Raw genomic sequence first — 26,621 nt, forward strand, 5'->3', positions numbered from 1 at the left:
TCTAAGATTTCAATTCTATTTGCCTGAGCCCCTTTTCCACACTCCATGGGGAATCTAATCCCCTGCTCCAGGTCTCTGTGACGCCAAGGGGACTTTCGTTTTCGTGTCCTTATCTATGTCTTCTCTTCTCTCACTGCCTTCCCCCCCCCCTTTTTTTAAAGATTATATTTATTTATTTGACACCGAGAGAGAGATCACAAGTAGGCAGAGAGGCAGGCGGGGTGGGGGGGAGCAGACTCCCTGCTGAGCAGAGAGCCTGATGCGGGGCTCCATCCTAGAACCCTGAGATCATGACCTGAGCCGGAGGCAGAAGCTTAACCCACTGAGCCCCCCAGGCGCCCCGCCTTCCTCTCCTTCACCGGCTTCCCCCACCCCCGGAGTTGTGATCCATGTGAATCCTTTTATCACTAGTCAATCATAATTACCTCTCATCAGCAGACAGGGATTCAACAACTGTGTTTTCTGTTTCCATGAAGTCTTTCTTTCTCCTGACCTGTGTTCTGTCTATTAAGACAAGCAGGATGGGGGGGAAATGCTTTCTTCAAAGATGAGATTCTGAAACCCCTGGCACTGAGTTGATAGATTTAAAAATATCTTTCCAGGGTTTAGAGTATGATTGTATTTTGTGTCTTGTGCTGTTGCCAGATGATTTTGCTCTTTCTTTTTTTTTTAATGTTATTTATTTATTTGACAGCGGAGATCACAGAGAAGCAGGCAGAGAGAGAGGAGGAAGCAGGCTCCCTGCTGAGCAGAGAGCCGATGCGGGGCTCAATCCTAGGACCCTGGGATCATGACCTGAGCTGAAGGCAGAGGCTTTAACCCACTGAGCCACCCAGGCGCCCCAATTTTGCTCTTTCTTAAACAATTCTCTGTCTTACATCTTACCTAGAGTTTAGCAGAAGCGTTTCTCATCCAGCCTGCTCCCACTGCCGTCTGAACAGAATGGTGTTTCTTGCTGTTAAGTTATAAAAGAAGGTGATGGGGTTGGCTTGTTTTAGAATTGTTTTTAAATATCTTAAAGTTTTGAAATACTAAATGGGACATCAAAGCCTTAAGTTGAGTTCATGTATTGCTGCATAATGACAAAGCTTGGTAGTTTAAGACAATTCCCTCTCACTGCCTTGTTGGTCGCCTAGGCCGAGCTAGGCAATTCTGCTCCATGAGGGGGCAGCCCTTCTGTGGTTGCGTTCAGCTGGGAGCTCATCTGGGGTGGGAACATCCAAGATACCTCCACTCATGACTGGCACCGTGGCTGGGGCACCTGCTATGTCGGGGACTGGCAGGGCCCCTCTCTTGAGCAGAGGAGACAGACTTTCGACATGGTGACTTGGGGCATGAAGAGCAAAGTAAAAGCCTCCAGGCATCTTTTGTCATACTGTGCTATGGGTGGGGGGCGATAAACTCTACGTCTTGATGGAGAGAGAAGAATGCAACATGGTGAGGGGAAGACCCTTTGGCAGCCACATTCGAGGAGAATCTACCAAAACCTAATGTAAATCCCATCAATTACATTCAGGAAAACAACATACTCGATATTGAAAATCTACCTATCTGCTATTTATTGTGCCATGGGACAATGAGGATAAATAATTAAATGTCTAGCACATTGATTGGTAAAGGACCAGATAATAAATAATGTAGGCTTTGTGCACCAGGCAGTCTCTGTTACAACCCAACCTCTGCCATTATGGTGTGGAAGCCGCCACAGAAGATGTATTAGAAAATAGGCAGGGCTGGCTTAGTGGGTAGGATTTGTCCTGTGGGCTGTACTTTGCTGCCTGTTGTTCTAGAGAAATAGTGCTTCTCCTGCATTCTACAGGAATTTAAAAATTATTCTGTAGGAAGGAGATTTCTGATTCTAACAATACCCACATAAACTATCTGAAACCATGTAAAGTTACTATGATGATCAACCTGCTGTGAGCTTGTACGTGTTATTTTGGCGTCAACATCACGCCATGCTAATAGCATTAAGTACCGTGTATGGACCCGTTTATAACTTGAGAGCAATATATGGCAGCACATCCTTTTTCCTTACTTGATTACCATTGCCTTTTAGATTCTGTAAAATCCCTCAGTATCCTCAGAGAAAGGATATTCGATCATGTGAAATCCTGTTTGGTAAACAAAAAGCAAACAGTGGGATAGTTGCTGTCTTCAAAATACATTTACTAGCTTTATGTTCGCAGGACACTGAATATTTGAGTTCTTGGGTTCTTTGTGATGAAGCAAAAGACAAGGCAATGTTTCAAAACGCTCAAAACGCTCCTGACCGTTTTTGTAGGGAGCGATTTTTTTTGACTTCTGCACTTTTCTGCAGTAGACCCTCACCGTTTCATGTTTTATCCAGAACACATTAGTGCTTTTTGAGGTCATGGTTTCTTGGTTTTGTTCACATCCCCACATGTCCGTACGTGGGTGGGAATTGCAAAGTTTCTCATCGGTTTGCATCTCATCGGTTTTCTCATCCATGTAAAGGAACAAGAGGGGGCAACTGGCGGACTCAGTCGGTGGAAGGTGCGACCCTTGATCTCGGGGTCATGAGTTCAAGCCCCACCTTTGGTGTAGAGACTACTTTAAAAATAAATAAAATCTTTAAAAGTCGAAGAGATCCCAGGGAAAATGATTTCCACCCTCAGCACCAAAGATACTTCGTTTCATACATTTTTATGTATATGCATTATCTAAATCAAATATACCATTCTTTTCTTTGCTACAGTATGCCTTACGTTAAATCCAAGGAGAAGTATTCTTTTTTGAAATTCAAATAGGGCAGCCAAGCAATACGCAGTGTATTAAAAAGCAAGTATTGTAAATGTTTTCAAAACTGTAGTAATATTATTGCCCTTTACAACTCTCAGGAACTATACCGCAGTTCTGTTCTTGGTTAGCATCGTTTTAATTTTCTTTTAAGTTTCTTTATTTTTTAGTAATCTCTACACCCCACATGGGGCTCGAACGCATGACCCAGAGCTCAAGAGTCCCATGCTCCACCAACTGAGCCAGCCAGGTACCCCGAGCGTGGTTTATTTTCTGCCTGCAAAGGAGACACCAGAACACAAAAGCCCTTGCTGCCTGCTGGGCTTCCTTTTCGCAGGTACTGACTGACAGGCCCTACCAGCCTCTAAGAGCTAATAAGAAAATACCGTCTTTTGTGGCTGTGTTGCCGTATTTTCCAGCTTGCCCCCTGGACCCAGCTGTCACCCCTGCCATCCCCATGCCCCCAGTTGCCCCCTCCCCCCAGGGCTCCAGGCTGCGGAGGAAAGGCCTTGAGGCACCGTGGAAAGGGAAAAGTCCCATCTCCCTGCAGAGTTGAGCTTCTGAGTGCCTGTTTTGTGAGCGTGGGGGGCTGTGTTTAGCTTCTCCTCTTGTGTACCCTTGTCCACGTAGTTCATGTGTGATTCAAACAGCGCCCGGTGCTCGGGGGCTGGCGCGGACACCTGCTGAAGTGCTTTAGCCGGAAACTGTATACATCACTAGAATAGCTGATGCCTGAACTCCTCCTACTCCCCCCGCAGAAAGTTCCAGCTCTCAGCTCCTCCGCCCACCCTGAATCTCCCCAGGAACTGCCTCAAACACGAAATACAAATGAATAGAATCCTTTTCAAACACCTTGGTTTGGATGTGGGTTTTGCCTTCCTCTTCAGCCCTTTCCATTCCGTACCTACTTTGTAGGATCTTTTCATTTTCTGATTTTTTTTCCCTTCAACTCTGAGCACTGGGCCTGAGGGCCTGGCTCCTCCCCTTTGGCTTGATGGGACCAGTTTCTAGAACCCAGCAGGAAGTCTTGGGTCTTTCTCTTTTCTGCTTCCTTAAGGAAAATCAGTCCACAGAGAGACACGCACTTTTATTCTGTTTCATGCACCGGCCAGCCGACCGGCACTTCTTTTAATACATACGAAGTTTCCCTGCGTTAGCTTAGTTTCTCTAAGCTTCCTTTTGGAGCCATCTCCTTTGATTCTTGTCCTATTTCCTTTTCCACCATCTGTTAAAATGTCTTTTTTAGCGATACCAAAATTGAGGCATTAACTATGTTTTGAGGCTGCTGGTTGATGTTGACGTTTAAGGCTTAAGAGGGCAGTCAGGGGTCCACTCTGAAACAGAATCCTCTTTTTACTCTATTTTCCAAAAGGCGCAGAGTAGTTTCAAAGTGCCAGTAATGAGTTTTTTGAAGACTTGGAAATGACAGTTATTTCATTTTGATTTCCTGGATTACTGTGTAAATTGCTACCTCATAAAGATGCGGGCTTTGGCAGGTGCAAAAAGAACACTTTAGAACCTACCATTTACTCTTCAGCCTAGTTCATAGAAACTTGCATGCTTTCCTTGGGCACTTCACAGTATATATTTTGAGAAATTATTCTTCCAATAGCGTGTTCAGTCCTTCTAAACTGATAATTTTATCTTTAAGGTCTCATTGTGAACAATAATCTTAAGAAGGACATTCTTTGGGGCACCTGGGTGGCACAGTGTGTTAAGTGCCTGACTCTTGGTTTTGGCTCACGTCATGAGCTCAGGGTGGTAAGATCAAGGCCCCAGTCGATCTCAGGATCAGCAGGGAAGTCAGCTTGAGGTTCTGTCTCCCTCTCCCTCTGCCCCCCTCTCATAAATAAACAAGAACTTAAAAAAAAAAAAGGTATTCTTTTTCTAAGGACATTTTCCCGTTTCCCAGATTTTCTGTCTAAGTGAACCAAATCTAGTATCTTTTTCTGTGATGCGCTACAAAATTAGCTTGCCATCAGGATAGGCAAGGAGAGTGCTGGGATGCAAATTATGTTTTCATGTTGATGACTGAGTTGTGTATTTTGATCAAGTCAACCGAAGAGCGTCTGGGCATATTTTAGTTAGCTTAAAATATGGATTTTTTTAAGACAGCATTACATGGATAATACCTTGTAATTACTGGCAATCATGTGCTTTTTGCTGGAGACTTGCCTCCTGTCGGCTTGAAAGCCATCACATGTACGCTGGGCCCACTGCCCGTAATGGGCCACAGGATGCCCAGCTTGACCAACAATACTTGCCTGGGCCCCTCTGACTGCAGCACCGTTTTTCATAGTTGGCTCTTCTGTGGCCCATTTGTCAACATGGAGTCAGCTCTCAAGTGTATTAAAGGAAGTGGCTTATCTCAGGCATTGCCACATGATTCTGGAATTTTCCCTTCCCGTCGACACCATAGGGAGATCCTTTACACATGGACTCTAAAACCAAAATGTAAAACACACAAATATATACATTTATCTTTTTTATAGTACCTCTTGAACAAAAAAAAAAGAGAAAATTTGTCCAATGAAATATATTTCAAGTTTTATAACAGGAAAGGGGGGTGTAATGATTTTTTTCAACCAAAATGAAAACTATAAATTCAGCATTTTAAAAAAATTGGCTTGGGGCGCCTTGGTGGCTCAGTCAGTTAAGCGTCTGCCTTCGGCTCAAGTCATGATCTCAGGGTCCTGGGATCGAGCCCCACATCGGGCTCTCTGCTCAGCAGGGGGCCTGCTTCCCCCTCTCTCTCTGCCTGCCTCTCTGCCCACTTGTGATCTCTCTTTCTCTCTGTCAAATAAATAAGTCTTTTTTAAAAATTGGCTTAAGTTTATGAAAGGAATGTATACAATATGTTTATTTTTAAACTTTTTATTACGGGAAATGTTGAACATATACAAATGTTGACCCAGTAGAATGCTGATGCCCCAGGTATGATCATCAACTTCAAGCTTTATTGATTCATAGCCAGTCCTGTGTTATTCATACCTTTCCCCATTTCTACAGCTCTCAGATTATTCTGAAGTAAATTCCAGATACTGTATCATATAAAAGTACCTTTACGAATAGAAGCATCTGAAAATGTTGAACAGGGCACCTGGCTGGCTCGGTTGGTGGAGTGTGCGACTCCTGATCTCAGAGTGGTGAGTTCAAGCCCCGTGTTGGGTGTAGAGGTTACTTAAATAAATAAATAAATCTTTTAAATAAATTTAAAAATTTTTTAGACAAAATAAAGTATAAACAGGTAATAGGTAACAAGAGCTTTTATGTCTACATAATTCAAGAAATGGAGTGATGTTTGGCATTTAAATGTCAACCTTATGGCAGAAAACCAGACTTTTATGAAATAATGAATTTGGTATAACTTGAGAGCCTGTCAAATTGAAATATTTGAATTGATCAACAAATATTTATTTTATGTATGTACATATTTATGTATGTATGTAAAAAGAATTTACACAATCACTGAAATTTTAGCCAAGGTCGCTCACAGTAGTAAGTCTTTTGTTTCTTTGTGCTTTTCCTTGTTTTACAAATTTCTTGCAATGGAATTTATTGCTTCTGAAATGATTTTGAAAGTATTAAAAATGATTTTGACTATGTGCAAGCTATTGTACAAAGTGCCAGTATTCGATTATTTCTTATTCCCAATCCATGACTGGTTTGGGTTGGGCTAGCTCTATGTACTTGGAAAGCCAGTGTGGCAGGTGTTTTTGCTTTTTGCTCTCTTCTTTGTTCTGCCTCCCTCACATTTCCCGTGGGAGCCACCCCTTCCTCAGTCCCAGTCCCTGTGGCTCATATGTGAAGTGGTGTCTTCCGCTCCAGCTCCAAGGCTGCTCCAAGGCTGACCATATACTGGCTGGTCAGCTCCCTGCAGACCCTCGGCCACCATGGTGATTGGTTCAGGAGGGACATGTGATGGAGGCAAACCAGTCCAATAAGAGCTGGAGTGGATTAGACACCAAGAAGATGGGTGGGGCAGGTACTAAAAAAAATTAAACATAGAATTATCATATGACCCAGCAATTCTACTTCTAGGTATATGCCAAGAGAATTAAAAATGTATGTCCACACTGGGATGCCTGGGTGGCTCAGTCAGTTAAGCACCTGCCTTCAGCTCAGGTCATGATCAAAGGGTCCTGGGATCCAGTACTGCATTGGGCTCCCTGCTCAGTAGGGAGCCTGATTCTCCCTCTCCCTCTCCAGCTCCCCCTGCTTTTGCTCACTCACTTGCATTCTCTCAATGAATAAATAAAATCTTTTAAAAAATTTTTTTGAATTAAAAAAAGGAAATGTATGTTCACACAAAAACTTGTGCATAAATGTTCATAGCAGCATTCATTATCCATAATAGCCAAAAAACCCAGAAACAACACAAATGTCCATTAGCTGGAGAATAGATGAACAAAAGTAATCTACCCATACAATGGAATATTATTTGGCCATTAAAAAGGAATGAAGTACTGACAGATGCTACAATGTGGATGAGTCTTGAAAACATACTGTGTGAAAACAACCAGTCACAAAAGACCATAAAGATTGTATGATTCCATTGATATGAAATTTCCAGAACAGGCAAACCCAGAGAGGTAGAAAATAGATTAACGGTCACTTAGGGTGGAAAGGAGGCCACAGGTAGTGGGGACTGTGGGGCGGGAACGCTCATGGGAACAGGATTTCTTTATGGGGGTGATGAAATTGTTCCAGAATTGGATAGTAGTGACAGTTGCACAACTTTGTGAATAAACTGAAAACTGCCAAGTTGTATACTTTAAAGGGGTAGATTTAATGATGTGTGAATCGTATCTTTATCTAAAAACTGCCATGAAAAAAGTACTATGGGAATAAGAATATCTAATCATACCAAAAGAAGGGATATAGGACCACTCTGCCACTAAAACCTCAAATGGTTAAGGCAGGCATGTTAACCATTATTGGAAAATGGTGAAGTGTTTCAAAACATCTGGTACTGGGGCGCCTGGGTGGCTCAGTCGTTAGTCGTCTGCCTTCGGCTTAGGTCATGACCCTGGAGTCTTGGGATCGAGTCCTGCATTGGGCTCCCTGCTCAGTAGGGAGTCTGCTTCTCCCTCTCCCACTCCCCCTGCTTATGTTCCCTCTCTTGCTGTCTTTCTGTCAAATAAATGAATAAAATTTTTTAAAAAAAAATAACAGAAAATAAAACATCTGGTATAAAAATAGGGTCACCTGACTGGCTCAGTAGATCATGTGACTCTTGATCTTGGGGTCATGTCTTAAGCCCCATGTTGGGCGTGGAGCTTACTCTAAAAAAATTTTTTTAATTTTAAAAAATCTGATATAAAATTAATCAATGAAAAGAAGATACGAGAATGTATTGATGTCTTCTGCCCAAGTCAAATTTTGGATTATTAGGCTCAATCTTTTTATAACAGTTTTCACTTTCTGTGCTTCTGAACACTGGATATTAAGCATAACATACTCTTTTCTATTTTGGTCCAGGGCAATTACTGCATGCCTTGGTCATGTTGGGTACTCAATAAGCATTTGTCAACTGCATGGATAAATGAATGTTTTTATTATAATGTTTTCTTAAGATACTGGGTGTATAAGATTCTCTTCCCCCTGAAAATGAATTATTTCAGAATGTTGCATTTTGTATTTGTCTAAAGCGTTTCCTTTATATTTGTATATTAGTCTTCTTTTTCACAACTTATTTGTTCAGATCAGAATAGAAATAATGTTTGACCATTGTAATTATTGATCTGTCCTTCAGTCTTTAATCTGTAGGTTTTTTCCCTCTTTTTTTTTTTAATCCTCTTGCAATTTATTCTTTTAAGAAATTAGTTCTTGGTCTTGTAAACATGCTCTCTGGCTGGACTTTGCTAATTGCATTTGCATGGTACTATTGAACATGTTCTTTGTCCCCTCTAGTTTCTTTACACGTGTAGACATGACGAGAGGCTTAATCAGATTCAAGTTCAAAATTTTTGGCATTTTGGCAAGACTACTTCATAGCTGTTATTGTTACTTATATCAAGTGGCACTTTAGGTCTGATTGTCCCACTTGTGATGGCAGCAGCCACCGATGATTATAGTATAGATCCGTTCATTCAGAGGCAGTTGGAAAATGGGGACTGTGGTATAGCCAGCCTCTAGAACAGCCTCCTGTGTTTCCTGTCTCCTTGCATTCCTGCCCTATTCCTGCATTGTAACAGGGTTGGTCTGAATGACCAAGAAAGAGAATATCGGAGAAGTAGTGGTATGCCATTTTTGAGGTGAGGTCATAAAAACAGTGTAGCTTCTGCCCTGCCCCTTTTTTGGGGGAGGGGGTCACCTACTTTGAGCAAAGCCAGCTGCCATATCATGTGGACCGTGTGGAAAGGAAATGAGGGTTTCTGCCAGTAGCCCCATGAGTGAGCTTAGAAGTCGGGTCTTCAGATGGCTGCAGCTGCAGCTGGCATCTTGATTCCACCTCCTGGGAGGTCCTTAGCCCAGAACCCCTAGCTTAGCCACTCCCGAATTACTGAGTTGCAGAAACTCAAATTAAGCCTCCATGTTCTGAGCTGTAATACATTGTTTTTATGATTTTATTTATTTATTTGTCAGAGAGAGAGAGAGACAGAGAGATAGGGCACAAGCAGGGAAAGCAGCAAGCAGAGGGAGAAGCAGGTTCCCCACTGAGCAAGGAGCCCAATACGGGACTCAAACCCAGGACCCTGGGATTGTGACCTGAACCGAATGCAGACACTTAACTGACTGAGCCACCCAGGTATCCCTGAGCTGGAATACTTGTATGAAGAGAAACTTTCCTCCAACAACTGTTTGATTGTTCTGTGGTACAATTGGTATAGGTAAAAATAGTTAATCTTTTCACTCTGAATTATAATCATGCCATATATATGCTTTTGTACACATATACATACACATACATATGTAGGCATATGTATATAAATAAACTGATAAATGTAAAGAATTTAGAACATTTTCTTATTATTTTTACTGGATGTCCTAAACATCATGTTACTGGTTGTGCAATATTCCACTGGGTTTATACAACCATTCTTCTTTGTTGAAAATTTGATTTTTTCACAGTGTTATTGCTAATAGCCTACCCATTGGAAATATTTTTGCACTAAGGCATTTTCTGACTTTAAGACTATTTTTTTTAGATCATATTCCTAAAACTACAATTGCTAAACACGAAATCATGGGCATTTTTAAGGCCTGATGTATTTTTCTAAATTACTTGCCAAAAGGAAAATATAATTTCTCCTGGCAACAGCCACGTCTCATCATCATTTCACTACATTCCTGTCAGGGATCTGTATTATTTATACATTCAATATTCATACAACAAACACTTGTAATGTGCCTACTCTGTGTGTGGTGCTGTTCACAAAACGAAAAAACTCAACTTTTTAAAAATTGTCTGGTCCAATGATACCTCACAAATATTCTGAAAATTTTATATCTACTTTAAAAATATCTCTTTGTTTAAAGATTTTATTTATTTATTTGACAGAGAGAGAGAGCTCACAAGCACGGGTAGCAGCAGAGGGAGAGGGAGAAGCAGACCCCCACTGAGCAAGGAGCCTGATGGGGGGCTCGGTCCCAGGACACCCAGCCAACTGAGCCAGACACCGCTAAAAATACTTCTTGACCCCTCTTCTTTTTATCCTCTGGGTCCAGCAGGCATTTCTTTCTGTCTGCTCACCACCAGCAGCCTTCGCTTCTTCTATTTCTTGTATGCTGGGAAGCCAGGTAACCATCCTTGTTACGACAATGAATTAAATGAGGTGACTTTGATTCATCTACTGCCACCATCCATTCTCATAAATGCAAGTGTAAATCCATTTTTAGGCCATATTTTATTTAGCTTGATTTATTATTTCTTACAAGAAGAGCTTTCCCTGAAAGTCCTAGAAGGAAAGCAACCTTGTAAAGAGGCTACAAGACATTTCCTAAGAAAGACTGTTCGTAACAGAGACTGTCATCCCCTAAACTAAAGAGACATGGACTGGTTTCTCTTTTGGCCACATTTAGGATGATAAATTGGGAAGTGAGATTAACTTTCCCTTAAAGTAGGCATCACATAGATTACATCTTCAAGGAAGCAGTGGTTAATTCCAGACCAAATCACCAAGTAGATCTGTTTCTTTTGAGAGGCTACCATTTGGGTGGTTTCAAGTTCATTGGCAGTAACTATCCTCCCTGACTCCACTCTAAGGGTAAGGTCGAAAATTAGCAGTCAGAATAATAGAAAGAAAATAGCTGTTGCCCACAGCCCTGCTACCCAGACATGATCACTTCCAGTATTTCAGCTTACATCTGTCCTACAGGAGGCTCCTTTGGCTGCCTGTGGGTCATCTATCAAGATTTGGGAGAAATTATATGTTACATAGTATGAAGTAAGAAGTAGGCCCTATAGGGAAAGGGTAGACATAAAACCGGGGTTGGCAAGAGATGAGAGGCATGGACACACCTTCCTCCTAATATTCCACTGAAAGGAGTGTTCAGGTCAGGACTCTTTGCTGTATATGTGCACCGGAGGTCCATGTTCGAGTGGAATTATCCTGCCCCTTGTGAATTTCCATTCTTACAGGAGAGCAGGGAGTGACTGTGTCAAGGGTAGAGTAATCCGAAGGTTGGCTCTGGGGAGTCTAGATTTGATTGCCGGGTGTTTGCAGGACATGCCAAAGTGCTAGCTCCCCAGGACCCAAGGCTTTTGGAGTCCATGGGAACTTCAATGGGCCTCTGGGAAGCTGAGTTCAGCTGAGGCCCCTCTCACTGGGAGGCCGGGTAAAAGCATCCTTTTCACATAAACCATGATCCCAACCATGTTTTAGTCCAAGTGACCCAAATGGGGGTGGACCCCTGGGTCACTCTTGTACCTTAATTTCCTTTTAACTGGTTACATGTGTGCTTATTTATTTCTCTCTCTCTCTCTCTCCACACACATACACACCTTCTGCACAGTTTCTCAAAGAAACGTCATTCACTTTCTGACACAGTTCTTCATGCTGTCTCCATAGCTTTAAAGTATCCCATCACTTCTGCTTTGTTTTTAGTATGCTTTTAACTTGGAATGGTTTTGCTAGTGTTATGTTCTTGTTTTTTAATTCAAATAGCAAATAATCATCTGTAAGTGTGAAAGTTTTTGTGTCTTTGAAAGGCAAACACGATTCACTCTCTGAAAACTGGATTTATTTGCACCTTTCCAGGCATTGAGCTTTCATGTCAATCGGGCCATACATTCTGTTTATTTTCTATTTCTGTTGTCAGGTCTGGCGACTTCTCCATTCTTAGGGATAAAAGTGAGAGAGGGTGAGGTCCAGGCTGTGGCTTCTTCATTTGCCGTAGTATATTTCAGTCAAAATTGGGATTTTTCCACAGCAAAGCCCCAGGTAACTCTAAGACCATGATATGATTTCTGTTTAATCCCTCACACAGAAGAACAAAGCGGGGAGGAGATTTTTAGATACGTAGAGGCAAGCTGAAGGCGCAAATCTTGTCAGTGTCCCCTGAAACGTCTGCTGATGCCATCTGGCTAGGAGCTCGCGTGGAGAGGGTGGCGGAGGAGAGCCCCCAGCACTTTGGCCTGAGCTGGGCCGCAGCTTCATGCATGTGCCCATTTCAGTCCTCAGCAACTCCTGGAGGGATCTGTCGTCCCGTTTAGCTGACGAAGAGACTGAGACACAGATGTGAATAACATGCAGTTAATAAGAGAAAAGCAGGAATTGGAACCAGATCTGCTTGTCTCCCAAAGACTGTATTTCCTAGTATAGGGGCTGGTGAGGATAATCCCATTCTCCACCCCCTCCCAAAAAATTATATTTATATATACGCATAGATATTAAAAATTATATTTTACCATAATTTTGACATAAAGACAATATAATCCAAGCTGGATTAATTATTATATATAGATTACTATATTTTTTCTTCTAATTTTTTAAATTTAAATTTTTTTTTGTTTGTTTTGTCTTTTGTTTTTGTTTTTTTGAGGAGGGTTGGGCAGAGGGAAAGAGAGACAGGATCTTAAGTGGGCTCCACACCCAGCATGGAGCCTGACACAGGGCTGGATCTCACCACCCTGACATCATGACCTGAGCCAAAATCAAGAGTCAGACTTTTAACTGACTGAGCCACCCAGCGACCCCCGATTTTTTTTAAGTGGGCTCCATGCCCCACATGGGGCTTGAACTCAACAACCCTGAGATCAAGAGTCACGAGCTCTACTGACTGAGCCAGCCAGGTGTCTTTCTTCTGACTTTAAAAGAAATTAAAATGAAAATAATTTTCATCAGCCTCTAAACATATTTTGGGACCTGGACTTTTTTTTTTTAAGATTTTATTTATTTCTTCAACAGAGAGACAGTGAGCAGGCACAAGCAAGGGGAGCAGCAGGCAGAGGGAGAGGGAGAAGCAGGCTCCTTGCCGAGCAGGGAGCCCGATATGGGCTCGATCCCAGGATCCCAGGATCGTGACCCAATCCGAAAGCAGATATCCAATCAACTGTGCCACCCAGGCACCCTGGGACCTGGACTTATTATGGCTAGTAGAGAAGTTGCTCTGGTCTACTCTAACATGATTCCTCCTTCAACTTTTTTTGTTTTATAGGAGAAGGGAAAGTTCCTGGAAGCCAGAGCTTTCGGGTCAAGGGAAGTGTAATGAGTCACTGAGCAGAGTTGGGTGTTTTTTTTTTTTTAATTTTTTTTTATTAACATACAATGTATTATTAGCCCCAGGGGTACAGGTCTGTGAATTGCCAGGTTTACACACTTCATAACCTTCCCCAATGTCCATAACCCCACCACCCTCTCACTACCCCCTACTCCCGGCAACCGTCCGTTTGTTTTATGAGATTAAGAGTCTCTTACGGTTTGTCTCCCTCCCTATCCCATCTTGTTTCATTTATTCTTTTGAGCAGAGTTTTAAAGTCATCGTGAACAATCATTTTCAAGATCTTTCTTTAGTGTTGTACCTCTTTGTTGTGAAAAGAGGAAGTCTTATATGCAAAATCATTGTATAAAACTCTCATCCCAAAGGACCCTTGAGGGACTCTCACTGACTGTTAAGGCATACTAGGACATAATCTAAACCCTCACCTCTTTCCCCGAGGAGGTTGGGGAGACACAGAGAAGTTAGCTGCTCACAGTTGCTCAGAGGATCAATAACACTTGGTCCCCGGCCTGTGTATCTGGACCCCAAGCCAGGGCTGCTTCTACTAGCCTTCTCCTCCACCTATGCCTACCTGGGTCCAAAGAGTCACAGACATATCCAGTTTTAAAGCCTCTAAACATGATTCGGCTGGAAGATAATGTGAAAATAATGTTGGTTAGCAACCTTCCCTCCAACTTCCGATAACTTTTTAAGCTTTAGTTCCATACTCCTTTGAAGTATTGTTCTGGACCCAGCAGCTGTGCTGTTGAGTGGAGGAAACTTAGCCACCCTGAGATCCTTGGTGTGTGGGGAGTGCTGCAAGGGGGCCCTACTGACCAAGGTCTGACTATCTGAGATGGGGAGGAGGTCTCTGACAAGCTCCTGTGCGGTGGGGTCTTGTGGACAGAAGCCGGTCCCAGCTCTGCTGCCAAACCTCCCCTCTGTGTTTCAGGTCATGGCCATCTGGCATTTCCCTGAAGACCATGTATGTGGTGGCTCAGACAGTGGTCCAAGCAAGAGCACTCTCTGGTTGTAATGTGAGAGTCACAGATAGGAACGCAGTCCCCCAAATGATAGGTTTTGCTTGGCACATAGTAGCTGATCAATTAATATTGAAAATGAATGAAAGATGCATGCCTGGGTGGTTTAGTTGATTAAGCATCCAACTCTTGATTTTGGCTCAGGCCATGATCTCAGGGTCATGAGATCAAGCTGCATGTTGGGCTCTCCGTTGGGCAAGGGGCCTGCTTGTGATTCTTTCTCTCTCCCTGTCCCTCTGCCCATGCCCCCTTCTCTCTCTCTCTCTTTCTCTTAAAAAAAAAAAGAGAGAGAGAGATTTTTCTCTTTTTATGCCCTTCCACCCCTGCCCCCGCAAAAAAAAAAAAAAAAAAGGAAAAAAAGAAGAAGAAGAGAAAAGAAAAAGAAAATGAGTGGAAGAATAAATGGTGAAGACATTCACATACCAGGAATAATCGGGGGTTTCTCTGCAAAGTCTCCTTTGGGCTTGAACCTCAGATCACCAGTCCTCCTGCTCCTCCCTGTGATGGGTACAGTTGCCCTTCTGAGGTTTGCTACCGAAGCTCCTGGGGGATAATAAAAGGCTGGAGAGGAAGATGCTTCTGGGGAAAGGCTGAAGACTCTAGAATGTGAGTGCAGACTCACACAAATCCCTCCATGTCTCCCTTCTGTCAGTGCCTGTTCTGCTCTGGGCTCCATTCTCTTTTGCATCTAGAGGTTTCTGAGGAGAAAGTAAGGTGTGAACTTCAGGAAATATAGCCATTTGAATGCTAGCTCTGCTGGGTAACCTTGGGCAAATCATATAATCCGAAGCTTTGGTTTCCCCATCCGTACCATGGAAAACAGTGATGCCTATCTCACATTATCTCTTGGAAGATCCATTGTGATAGGATCTGAAATAACACTGAGTAATCTTTCTCCTGGATATATGGCTTCAGGAAATTCTCACATAGGTACATAGGAATATTTTCAAAGATATTTATTATGACACAGGAGTGGAGCATTGGAAATGCCACCACTGGTAGTGGGGGGGTGGTTATTAGTAAACTGTGATGAAAGTATACTGTGGAATATGCATTAACAGTTAGAAGGAGCACACTGGATTTGCATACAACAACATGAGTAGATCCTAAAAACAGCACTGTGTGAAAACAAAAGTCAGAAAGAGAATGTTCTGGGTGTAGTCCCAAGCTGTGCATGTAACATAAAATACACATATACAAACACCCTCCTAAATGCTATATAATGTCATGTACAAATAAAAGGATATACATCAAATGCATTAGAATGGGGGATGGGGGTAGAAAATAAATAAAAGAAGACCTCATAGAGTTCAATGATGAAAATGTGCCGTCAAGTGGGGAATTTGATTAATTCAACCCTTTGCTTCTGAAATCCCAAAATGAAACTGCTTCATGGGGAGACCATCACACAGCAGACCTGGTTATACCTAACTAGTTACACCAACTCTAGAGCAGGGTTTCTCGGTCTCAGCACCATTGACATTTTGGACGGGAACATTCTTTGTCATGGGAGCGGGTGTGTGTGTGGTATGTGTCAGAGGATATCTAGCAGCATCTGCAGCCTCTAACAACTAAACGCTAATAGCATCCATCCCCCAGTTGTGTCAATCCAGAATATCTCCAGACATTGCCAAATGTCCCTAACAGTACAGAGTCAGCCCTGACCAAGCACTAAGTGGCCAAAGGAGTAGTGATTGTGAAGCTGAGGTTGGGCTACCCAGAGCAATGCGGATAACTTTACTGCTCCACGCCAAGGAGAGGTCTGAAATCTGTATTGGGTCTGAGAAGCTTATGTCCAGGCAGAGCAGCAAAGAAGGAAATGCGACCAAAGCATCACCAACAGCCAGACGGCTACACCAGGACCAAACCGAAGTTCCCTTTTGAGGGTACTCCCCACTGGAAGACACAAGCGTTATTTCCTTCGCGATGAAGTCCAGGAAAAGCACTTTGTTGTTACGAAGATGCGTGTGTATGCGCGTGCACACACACACACACACACACACACATACATATGATTCTGCTTTCATTTAGTCATTGGTAAGAAGGTAGTATCCTGAATATTCTCATTTCTTTCCCTGTTGGTTCTGAGCATGGTGATGTATTATGCTTCTCTTTTTGAGTCATCTTCTAAACAGATAGTCCATAATTTGACAGAGTGCAAGCATATTAATTCTTCAGGAGGAATTTGGGAACTTTCTATCATACGGTGGGTACCAACTAGATGACATTTCCCGTGATTTTGTCTGCTCGGTGCTACATAGTTTAATGCATTCTTGTGTACCTTGTATTCTGTCACTTGTAATTTATGTCCCTTTGGAAAGGTAGATCTTGGGCTTAAATATATTATTAGCATCCCTTGAAAACATCTGTTTTGTAAATATCCCATCAATTCTCTTTCCGCGACATGTTTATGATCAACTTGGAAGATGTTAGAAGAGTTAGAGAAAAGGGGAATAAGGATATTACAGCTTTCTAAAACTCTGGCTGGTGTTAATTGAAAATGAAGGCACTTTTATTCCCCCTGTCATTTTGATGTATCTCCGAATTTTTGTAAACGGATTTTCTTTTAAGCTTCAGAGATTACACACTGCACTGTGTTCCACCTCAGCTGCTGGAACTGATTAGCCACATCTTCCATTTCAACAGCACGGTGGCTAAGGTGAAAAATAATACATTAGAGTTCCGGCCTTCTAAATTGAACTTCAGTCTGTTGCGTTTCAGCCTGGGACAAAAGACTTGCCTTAGAGTGTCTTAGTTTCTCTTCAACCTCAGTGCTTTCAAGTGTGATGCATACTTAATTTTGCAGAAACCATTCTTTTGATTTCAGTCAATGAAGATGTGCTACTTGGGTTAGGCTATAAACTCAACTGAGTTCCTGCATCCAGATGGGTAGAAGACCAAAACAGAGGCTCTTTATTTTTAGACAATAAGTGGGTTCAGGGCCAATAAATGTATCTGAAGGAAAATACTTTCCTCAGCTGACAGAAAAATTTGTCGTCTCCCTGGTTTGGTACAGTATTTCTGAAAATGCATTTTTATCCCGTAAGCTTGAGTGTGTAGAATTATAGCAGTTTAAAGACGATTTCCATTCAGAAGTACACCTCAGAACACCAAATAGAGAAAAAAAGCATTCTATGAATCAAGAATCCAGTAGGAGCTGCCAGCCCAAAGTGCGATGAAAGGTGGGAATTTTTTCAGCTGCTTCTACAAAATATGAAAAAGTGATTTATAAATTTGGGATAAGCTAAGCTAAGCTTTAGGTTCTTTACACTGTTCCCAAACTTTAGCTTTCTTATCAACATATTCTTAATTGGTATACATCGTTTCTCAACTTCCACCCACAGAGGTGGAGGATAACGGGCTGATGGCCCCTCGCCTGGATCGGGGTTTGGAATCTGTGGGGGTAGAACATGGGATGCTGAGAGCCAGATGGTTTATTTAAGGTCCAAGCCACGGAGGAAGCAGCTGAGCTCCAAACTCCTCAAAGTTTCCCTTGGACAGCAGAGCCAAAGAGTTAGAAGTAGACCAGGCATAGGTGAAGACGTGAGAGTTCAGGGCCCAGTAAGGATAGAAGAGCTCCTTGCATGCTCTGGAAGTATCCGCCCATCCCAGTTCATGGGCATAAATGATAAATGCCACAGTTCTAGGGAGAGGGAACTGAAAGTAGGAGTCCTTTTTTTTTTTTAAGATTTTATTTATTTGACAGAGAGAGGGACAGCAAGAGAGGGAACACAAGCAGGGGGAGTGGGAGGAGGAGAAACAGATTCCCGCTGAGCAGGGAGCCCCACACGGGGCTGGATCCCAGAACCCTGGGATCATGACCAAGCCGAAAGCAGACACTTAACAACTGAGCCACTGGGGGGTCCCATTAAGCGTCTTTTTTAAAGCAATGGAGGGCACCCACGCACTGCCGGTGGTGTGTTGGGATCGCCTGGGGAGAGGGGATGTGGAGGGCTCCCTGGAGAGGCTTGGGGGCCATAGAGCCAACAACATTTTGAGAGGGGACCATGGCCCCCTGGTCCCAGACCCCACAGCAGATTATTGAGAGCTGCACAGATGTCACGATAGATCATGGGCACGGATGTCACGACGTGTGGGGCCAGTGAGTCCACGCTGGGTAGAGTCTGTGAGCTGCAAAGAATGCGGTTTGCTCTTCCTCGTGTGACCTCGTTCCTGCTGGTCTCCATGCTGGTACAGCCCGCAGAAGCAGCGTCAAATGCTAGCTTCTCGCTACTCCATTCTGCCTCTTTTATACAAAGTAAAGATTTGTGTAACAGTGTTAGAATACTTGCTGTAGTTTCGTAGGATCATGCTCTGTTCGGAGCCTTTGGGGGGAAAAAAATCTTAGATTCTAGGTGTGCCTGGTGGATCAGTTGGGGAAGCATCTGCCTTTGGCTCCGGTCATGATCCCGGGGTCGTGGGATCGAGCCCCACATGGGGCTTCCTGACTGGCGAGGAGTCTGCTTCTCCCTTTCCCCCTGCCCTTCCCTCTCCCACCTCACTTGTGCTCTTTGTCTTGCTTGCTCTCGCTCTCTCTCTCTCAAGTAAATGAATAAAATCTTTAAAAAAAAATCTTACATTCTATAACCTTAACTGTAAGATTCTGGAAAATTTTTACGAGTAGGGAAAACACGGAAGCAATAGTGTATGTTACTCATGAAGAAGAAATTTCTACTGAGGCATAATGTACAGGCAGAAAAATGTAAAGGTCTTTTTTTTTTTTAATGCAAAGATGTTAAGTGCACAGTTCTGTGAGTTTTGACCAAAGAATACACCTATATACCCATATCCTCAATCAAGATGTGGAATCTTTCTGTCTCCCCAGAAAGTTCCGGCATGTCCCTTTCCAATCAGATGTACTCCACCTCTTCTACCTCCAGCCCCGGTGCCCACCATTTGATTTCTTCGCTACAGAAGCTTTGTCTGTCCTAGAACTTAGTATAAAGGGAACGATACACTATGTACTCATTCACGTCTGCTTTGTTCACTCAATATACTAATTTTGAGAGTCATTCACATCACATGTATCATTAATTTGTTCCTTCTTTATTGCTGGGTAACATAATATGGTGTGAATATGCCACAATTTGATTACCCACTCACTTGTTGATGGAAGTTAGTTTCCAGTTTTTGGCAACCATGGGTAAAGTCCCGATGAACTTTCACATCTAAGTCTCTGTGTAAACATATGTTTTCATTTCAGCTGAATAACTACCTAGGAGTGGAATACCTAGGACGAAGAGTATGGAACATTTAGAAGGAAGTGTCAAAACCGTTCTCCAAATATATCACACACCTTTTTACACCCCCACTAACAATGTATGAGAATCCCTGTTGCTTCATCTCTTAGCTATCACTATTTTTTTTTAAGATTTTATTGATTTATTTGGCAGACAGAGATCACAAGTAGGAGGAGAGGCAGGCAGAGAGAGAGAGGGAGAAGCAGGCTCCCCGCTGAGCAGAGAGCCCAATGTGGGGCTTGATCCCAGGACCCTGAGATCATGACCTGAGCCGAAAGCAGAGGCTTTAACCCACTGAGCCACCCAGGCGCCCCCTAGGTATCACTATTATTAACACTAAACTTCTCATTTAAACTGTGTTATTGAGTTCCTAGTAGAAGCTCATTGTGCTTTTATTTAAATTTTTAAATTTCCTTGAAGATTTTATTTATTTATTTGAGAGAGTGAGAGAGAGAGGGTCAGAGGGAGGAGCACATTCCCCACCGAACAGGAAGCCTGATGCAGACTCCATCCTCCTGGGACTCTGAGATCATAACCTGAGCTGAAGGCTTAACTGACTAAGCCACCCAAGTACCTCTCTTTGTGCTTTTAATTTGCATTTCCTAATGATGACGCTGAGTATCTTTTGCATGTGCTTATTTAAGGCCATAAAGATCTTCTTTTCTGAAGTGTCTTTTCAAGTCCCCTTTAAAATATTAAGTTTTCTGTCATATTGTTATTGATTTGTAGTAGCTCTTTTTATCAGGTAGATTCACATAGTTTGTCATTCATGGTATATTACAAATCCAATCATACTTTGTGGTTTGCCTGTTCATTATTTTTTCCTAGCCAGACATGGGGCTTGAACTCAGGACCCTGAGACCAAGACCTGAGCTGAGATCAAGAGTTGGATGCTTAACCAGCTGAGCCACCCAGGCACCCCTTGCCTTTTCATTTTCTTAAAGGTGTCTTTCGGTGACCAGAAGCATTTAATTTTGATGAAGTGCAGTTTATCTCTTTCTGTTTCTGGTTAGCGCTTTTTGGGTCCTGTTTAAAGAAATCTTTGCTTACTACAAGGTCAAGGAGATATTTTCCCATGACTTCTCAAGAACTTTTATGGTTTCTGCTTTTACATTTAGGCCACTGATTCTATGAAGGTATTTCTTATTTACTACTTATATACAGATCTTTCAGGACTTGAAAAACAATTTATATGACAAAACAGTTCTTTGTGAAAATAATGGCATGCAAAACATATGTCCTAAAAATAAGCTATTCATAGTGGCCTATTAAATTGCAATCATGTATTAGTAAGCAAGTGATTTAGAAAATCAGCTGCCTTTCATTCTGTTGGGAGAGCTTGCTAATTGATGTAAAACTCCCTTTGTAATAATATGGGAAAGATTATCTATCTAGCTGAATTCAGTTTTGCTAACAAAAGAATGTGCAGGTTTTTACATGCATTTCTTTTACACAGATGCATTTTGCAATTTGAAATAATTTCTTATCAATGGCATATTGTCTCTGGAAATAGTTCCGGTTTTGGAAATCTCTTCCCTCAGCTTCTATGCAGAACTCATCAGCCCTTTTCTTTTCTGAGTGGCACATGGTGAACCCTCCAAGAGGTGCTGAGAATGATCTTTATCGCCAACAAGGCCAGCTGCTCTAGAGGACTTCCCTCTCTATTTCCAAGCAGAAACTCCAGAAAAGGTTTGGTTCGCAGATGGAAATTCCTTCCTCTATTCTTCCTTCTTCCATTCATCAAAGATTTATGAAGCACCTGTGATGTACTGGGGGGAAGTTCACAGACTTAGAGAAGCACCAAGGATACTTCTTGTTTGTTAAATGTAATTTTCTTCTTAATTTTTGCCTGCATGAAATATGTGAATGTTGTGAATGTGTGGATGTGAATGAGAATATGTGAATATTGACCAGGGCTCTCTAGAAAAACGGAACCAACGGGATCTATGCGTATGTGTATGGGTATCTATATATGTGCGTGTACATACATGCATACATACATTGAAAATTTTTATTTTAAGAAGCTGACCATGTGATCAAATGGTTTGATGAATCTGAAATCTGCACGGTGGGCTGGAAACTCAGAAGTTGATGTTGTAGTTCTAAGTTCTAAATGTGTAGGGCAGGGTAGCAGTCTAGAAACACAGGCAAGACTGCTCTGTTACAGTCTTGAGGCAGAATTCCTTCTTCAGGAAACCTCAGTGTTTGGTCTTAATGCCTTCAACTGATTGAATAAGACCCACCCACATTATGGAGAGTAATCTCCTTTACTTAAAGACAACTGATCATAGATGTTAGTCACATCTACCAAATACCTTCATTAAACTAGTGTTTGGTCAGCCAATCAACAGTAGCCTAGACAAGCTGACACATAGAATTTAACCATCACAATAAGAGTGAGCAGATATTTGCCTATTAGGTTATTTGGAACCAATTTATTTTATGCAAAATATCCAATTTCTCAAAAGCAATACCATTTATCAGATATCTTGGCATAAAGAATTCCATGTATTCAAAGCTTTGATAATGAAAAGACTTATTCCTGCTTACCTGAAGATAAACAATGTCTACCATAGACATAAAGCTGTGGCTTAGTTTCTATAGAAATGTTAAAGGGGGTATATGGGTCTTTAGATTCAGGCAGCAAATATACCTAGTGGTAGATAACCCAAGTCTTGTCTTTTCTTCTAGAAATAAAGCCGAAGTGTTGGGCTGTCTGATGAAAAAAATACTCCTGCTTCTGTCTTGGTGCTGGGGCTCACTCCCCACTCACCAAAGATAAGTATCTTATTATAAATCACAGTATCATAGTGAGGTGGTGTGAAGTACTGGGATCCAGAAGAGACAAAAAAGAAAGAATTCTTGAGACCTCTTTGATGTAAAAAGGTGGTTTTATTAAAGCACGGGATAGGACTCACGGGCAGAAAGAGCTGCACTAGGGTTGAGACACGTGACTGATTATATACTTTCAAATTTTGTGGTGGTTAGGGATAGCACAAACTTCCAAAGTATTTTGGACACAAAGTAGGGGGAGTTAGCTATTGTTAGGAAAATGTCATTTGTTACTGTTTAGTAAAAACTCAGTCATGAGACCCTTTAGATGTGTATCAGTGGGTCATATGCTTGGAGGATGATTACTAACATATATCTTGGGGGGTAGAGATGAAGGAAGTTTCCAAAGGAATTTTTATATGTTAAAGAAGACCTACAGAACCCTGGGGCTTAGGCTAAGCTTGCCTTTTGCCCTTAGCAAAGCATTAACAGGGAGGTAGTTGAGTCCCTAGAGGAATGTCACTCTGCCTGTTTCAAGGACTTGTCAATGGGCTGTAAGTAGTCAGGACATTTTTCTTGTGTCCTTGTTTCCCCACATCAATAGCATCTCAACCTTAACATGTCTAAAAGACAATTACTGAAGTTTCTTTTGAAACTTCAAGTCTTCTTTAGCTTGGGGTAGTACCAACCACACAGTTTTTCAGGCAAATATCTAGATGTTCTTCCTGATTCCTTTCTTTCTTCCAACAGTTACAATTTACCACTAAGTCCTGCCAGTGTTACCTCTAGAACATAATCCTGATCTGTCCACATATGTCCATTTCCACCAGTATCACCCCGGTCCCAGCCACTGTCCTGTCTTGCCTGGGCCACTGAAAAACTTTCCTAACTCTCCCTCCTGCTTCCATTTTTGCCCCAACAATCCCGTCTCTAGTAGCATGTTATTTTAGTAACTATATGCTATGACTTTCCTAGATAGTGTTAAAAAGAAAACCACAGCCCCCAGATGGAGCCCCTTGGGCCCAGACACCAAATCAGGGCTTAATATCTAACATCATCCTCTCCAACACATGTTGTGGGTATTAGAGAGGGCACGGATTGCATGGAGCACTGGGTGTGGTGCAAAAACAGTGAATACTGTTACACTGAAAAGAAATAAAAAATTTTAAAAAATAGCATCTGGCTCCATATAACTGAATGAAAGTTATTTTATTCTGAAAAAAAAAATCTAACATCATTTTGGTTTCAACCTCCTCCAGAAATGTAGTCAGGAACTGGTCAGTCAGGAATTTTCCCATAAGCACTAAGGAGGTCATCTGTCACATGGCACTTTGGAAGTCATCTGCATAATAAAATGATAAGACCCCCTGTTTTTCCCCCTAAGGGAAGATGACCTTGCCTGGAACAATCATTTTTTCCCCCTTTTTTCTGGGTTAATAACTACTTTGTCTCATCTTCTTTCCTATAAAAGCCTTCCATTTTGTTCGCCTCCTCAGAGCTCCCCTCTACTTGCTGGATGGGATGCTGACTGATTCGTGAGTCACTTAGCAAAACCAACTAGATCTTCAAATTTAGCCAGTTGAATGTTGTTTTTTAATGATAGTAAGGCTGCGAAAGGACTATAGGGTTCACACAAGTCTTCAGAGCTAGAGGAGAAAGTATCCAGCATCTTCCATGAGCCAAATATACTCAAAACCTAATCATTTCGATTTGGAGAAGGGGTTCCAGGCTTTCACTGGCAGACTCCAGAATCAGATAACAAGGAGTTGAACTGTGAGACCACCCAGTATGGAGAGCATTAATGTATCAGCTATAAAGAGATTTCATTGTGTCCCTTGAGGGTTGTGTATAAGCATCTCAGGGGCTGAGGCATGGGCCTTTTTCACTGGGAACTAGGAGATAAGCCCAACTTCTTGGGGGTGTGTGTGTGCCATAAGTATTTGAATGACAACATCAAGGTGCTGAGTGCTTAAGGAAACAGTTTCTTAGTGGGTAAACATCTTTTAATCCACAGGAAAGTTAGAATTTAGAAAAAAATTTAAGAGAATCAAAACTGTAGCATTAATATCTTTGTGTTTAAGAATAACCTATACAGGGACGCCTGGGTGGCTCAGTAGGTTAAAGCCTCTGCCTTCGGCTCGGGTCATGATCCCAGGGTCCTGGGATCGAGCCCCGCATCAGGCTCTCTGCTCAGTAGGGAGCCTGCTTCCTCCTCTCTCTCTCTGCCTGCCTCTCTGCCTACTTGTGATTTCTGTCTGTCAAATAAATAAATAAAATCTTAAGGAAAAAAAAAAAGAATAACCTATACAGGGGCACCTGGGTGGCTCAGTGGGTTAAGCCTCTGTCTTCAGCTCAGGTCATGATCTCAAGATCCTGGGATCAAGTCCCTTATCAGGCTCTCTGCTCAGCAGGGAGTCAGCTTCTACTTCTGATTCTCCCTCTATGTTCTCTCTGTCTCAAATAAATAAACAAAAATATTTTAAAAATAACCTATACATATTTGGTATTTAAGTCTTTATTATACTTAAGAGAATGTGGCCTATTAAAATAATCTATCAGTTCTATGATACAAATTTGAAGTGTGTTTTTAGTTATTAAATGTATGATTGTAGATTGAAATCTTACAAAATTTATAGTATCAGAAAATTCAGGAAAACTTAAGTTTATTAACATACTTAAAATTTAATCTAGTAGATTTGTAAATATTACTTAAGTACTCAGGAAGGTTTGTTACACAATTGAAACATGTAAAAAAGAAATAGAATATATTAAAATTTTAAGTGCTGTTTCACATACTGAAGAGAGTCTAATCAACTATACTGGCAATGGGAAGAAACATTAATTAAAGATCCTGCAAGAGTGATTATTAAAATTCAGTAAATTAATAGATACAGTAATATGATTAGTAAGTTGAATGTAAAAAAAAATCTGAGAACTAGTTTTTTAGTTGGTAACTTTAATAAACTGTTTTTGAATATCAAAGTTATGTTCACATATTATTTTTGTTCATGTAAAAGCGGATATCAGAAAAAGCAAAAAAAACACATTTATTGACATGTTGTAATTAACCTTACTACTTTCAGGAGCGACACAAGGAGTATGATTTGGCTCTTAACACTTGTTGTGAACAAGAAACATCACAAAAAAGGGCCCTCACACAACGGAGTCAGTTGCAAGGACAAATAACTGTAGTGATTGAGGAAATAGAGTTCTAGAAGTTGCTGTTTCCTGCCAGCGGCTCTTCTGTCCAGTTCCAAAGGCCTGGACCTCTTGGCAGTTGTCAAAGGATGAAGGGTTTGTGTTGCTTGTCATCAGCTTCTCACAGGAAATGAAGTTTGCCTTGGGTCTACCAACAAGCCTACTCTCAGGTCTCTGTCTATTCTCTCTTGCCTTGCGTGATGTTTTAAAATATGTCCATGAACTCTTTGACACATTCTTCAATAAGTGGAGTCTATTTCTTCTCCCCTTGAGTGTGGCCCTGACTGTCCTGCTTCTAATACATTCAGGTGGAAGTGATAATACATGACTTCTGAGGCTGCATCATTAAAGGCATGTAGCTAAAAGATGCTCAGCATCTCTCATCATCAGGGAAATGCAAACCCAAACCACAAGGAGATCTCACCTCACACCTGTCAGAATGGCTAAAATTAAAAGCTCAAGAAACACCAAGTGTTGGCGAGGTTTTGGAGAAGGAACCTTTGTGCACTGCTGGTGGAAATGCAAGCTGGTGTAGCCAGTGTGGAAGACAGTCAGAAAATAGAACTACCCTATGATCCACTAATCACACTACTGGATATTTACCCAAAGAATACAAAAAACTAATTTGAAGGAATCTATGCAGCCCTGTGTTTATGGCAACAGTATTTACAACAGCCTAATTATGGAAGCAGCCCAAGTTTCCATTGATAGATGAGTGGATAAAGATGAGGTGATATAAAAGAGCCATAAAAGAGAATGAAATCTTGTCATTTGCTATGACATGGATGGAGCTAGAGAGTATATTGCTAAGTGAAATAAACCACTTAGAGAAGAACAAATACTGTATGATTTCACTCATATATGAAATTTAAGAAACAAAACAAATGAACAAAGGAAAAAGAGAGAAACTGAAAAAGAGACTCTTACCTTTAGAGAACAAACTGATGGTTACCAGAGGAGTGGAGAT

The sequence above is a fragment of the Mustela erminea genome, chromosome X, assembly GCF_009829155.1.
Source record: "Mustela erminea isolate mMusErm1 chromosome X, mMusErm1.Pri, whole genome shotgun sequence".
In the NCBI taxonomy this organism is placed as follows: domain Eukaryota; kingdom Metazoa; phylum Chordata; class Mammalia; order Carnivora; family Mustelidae; genus Mustela; species Mustela erminea.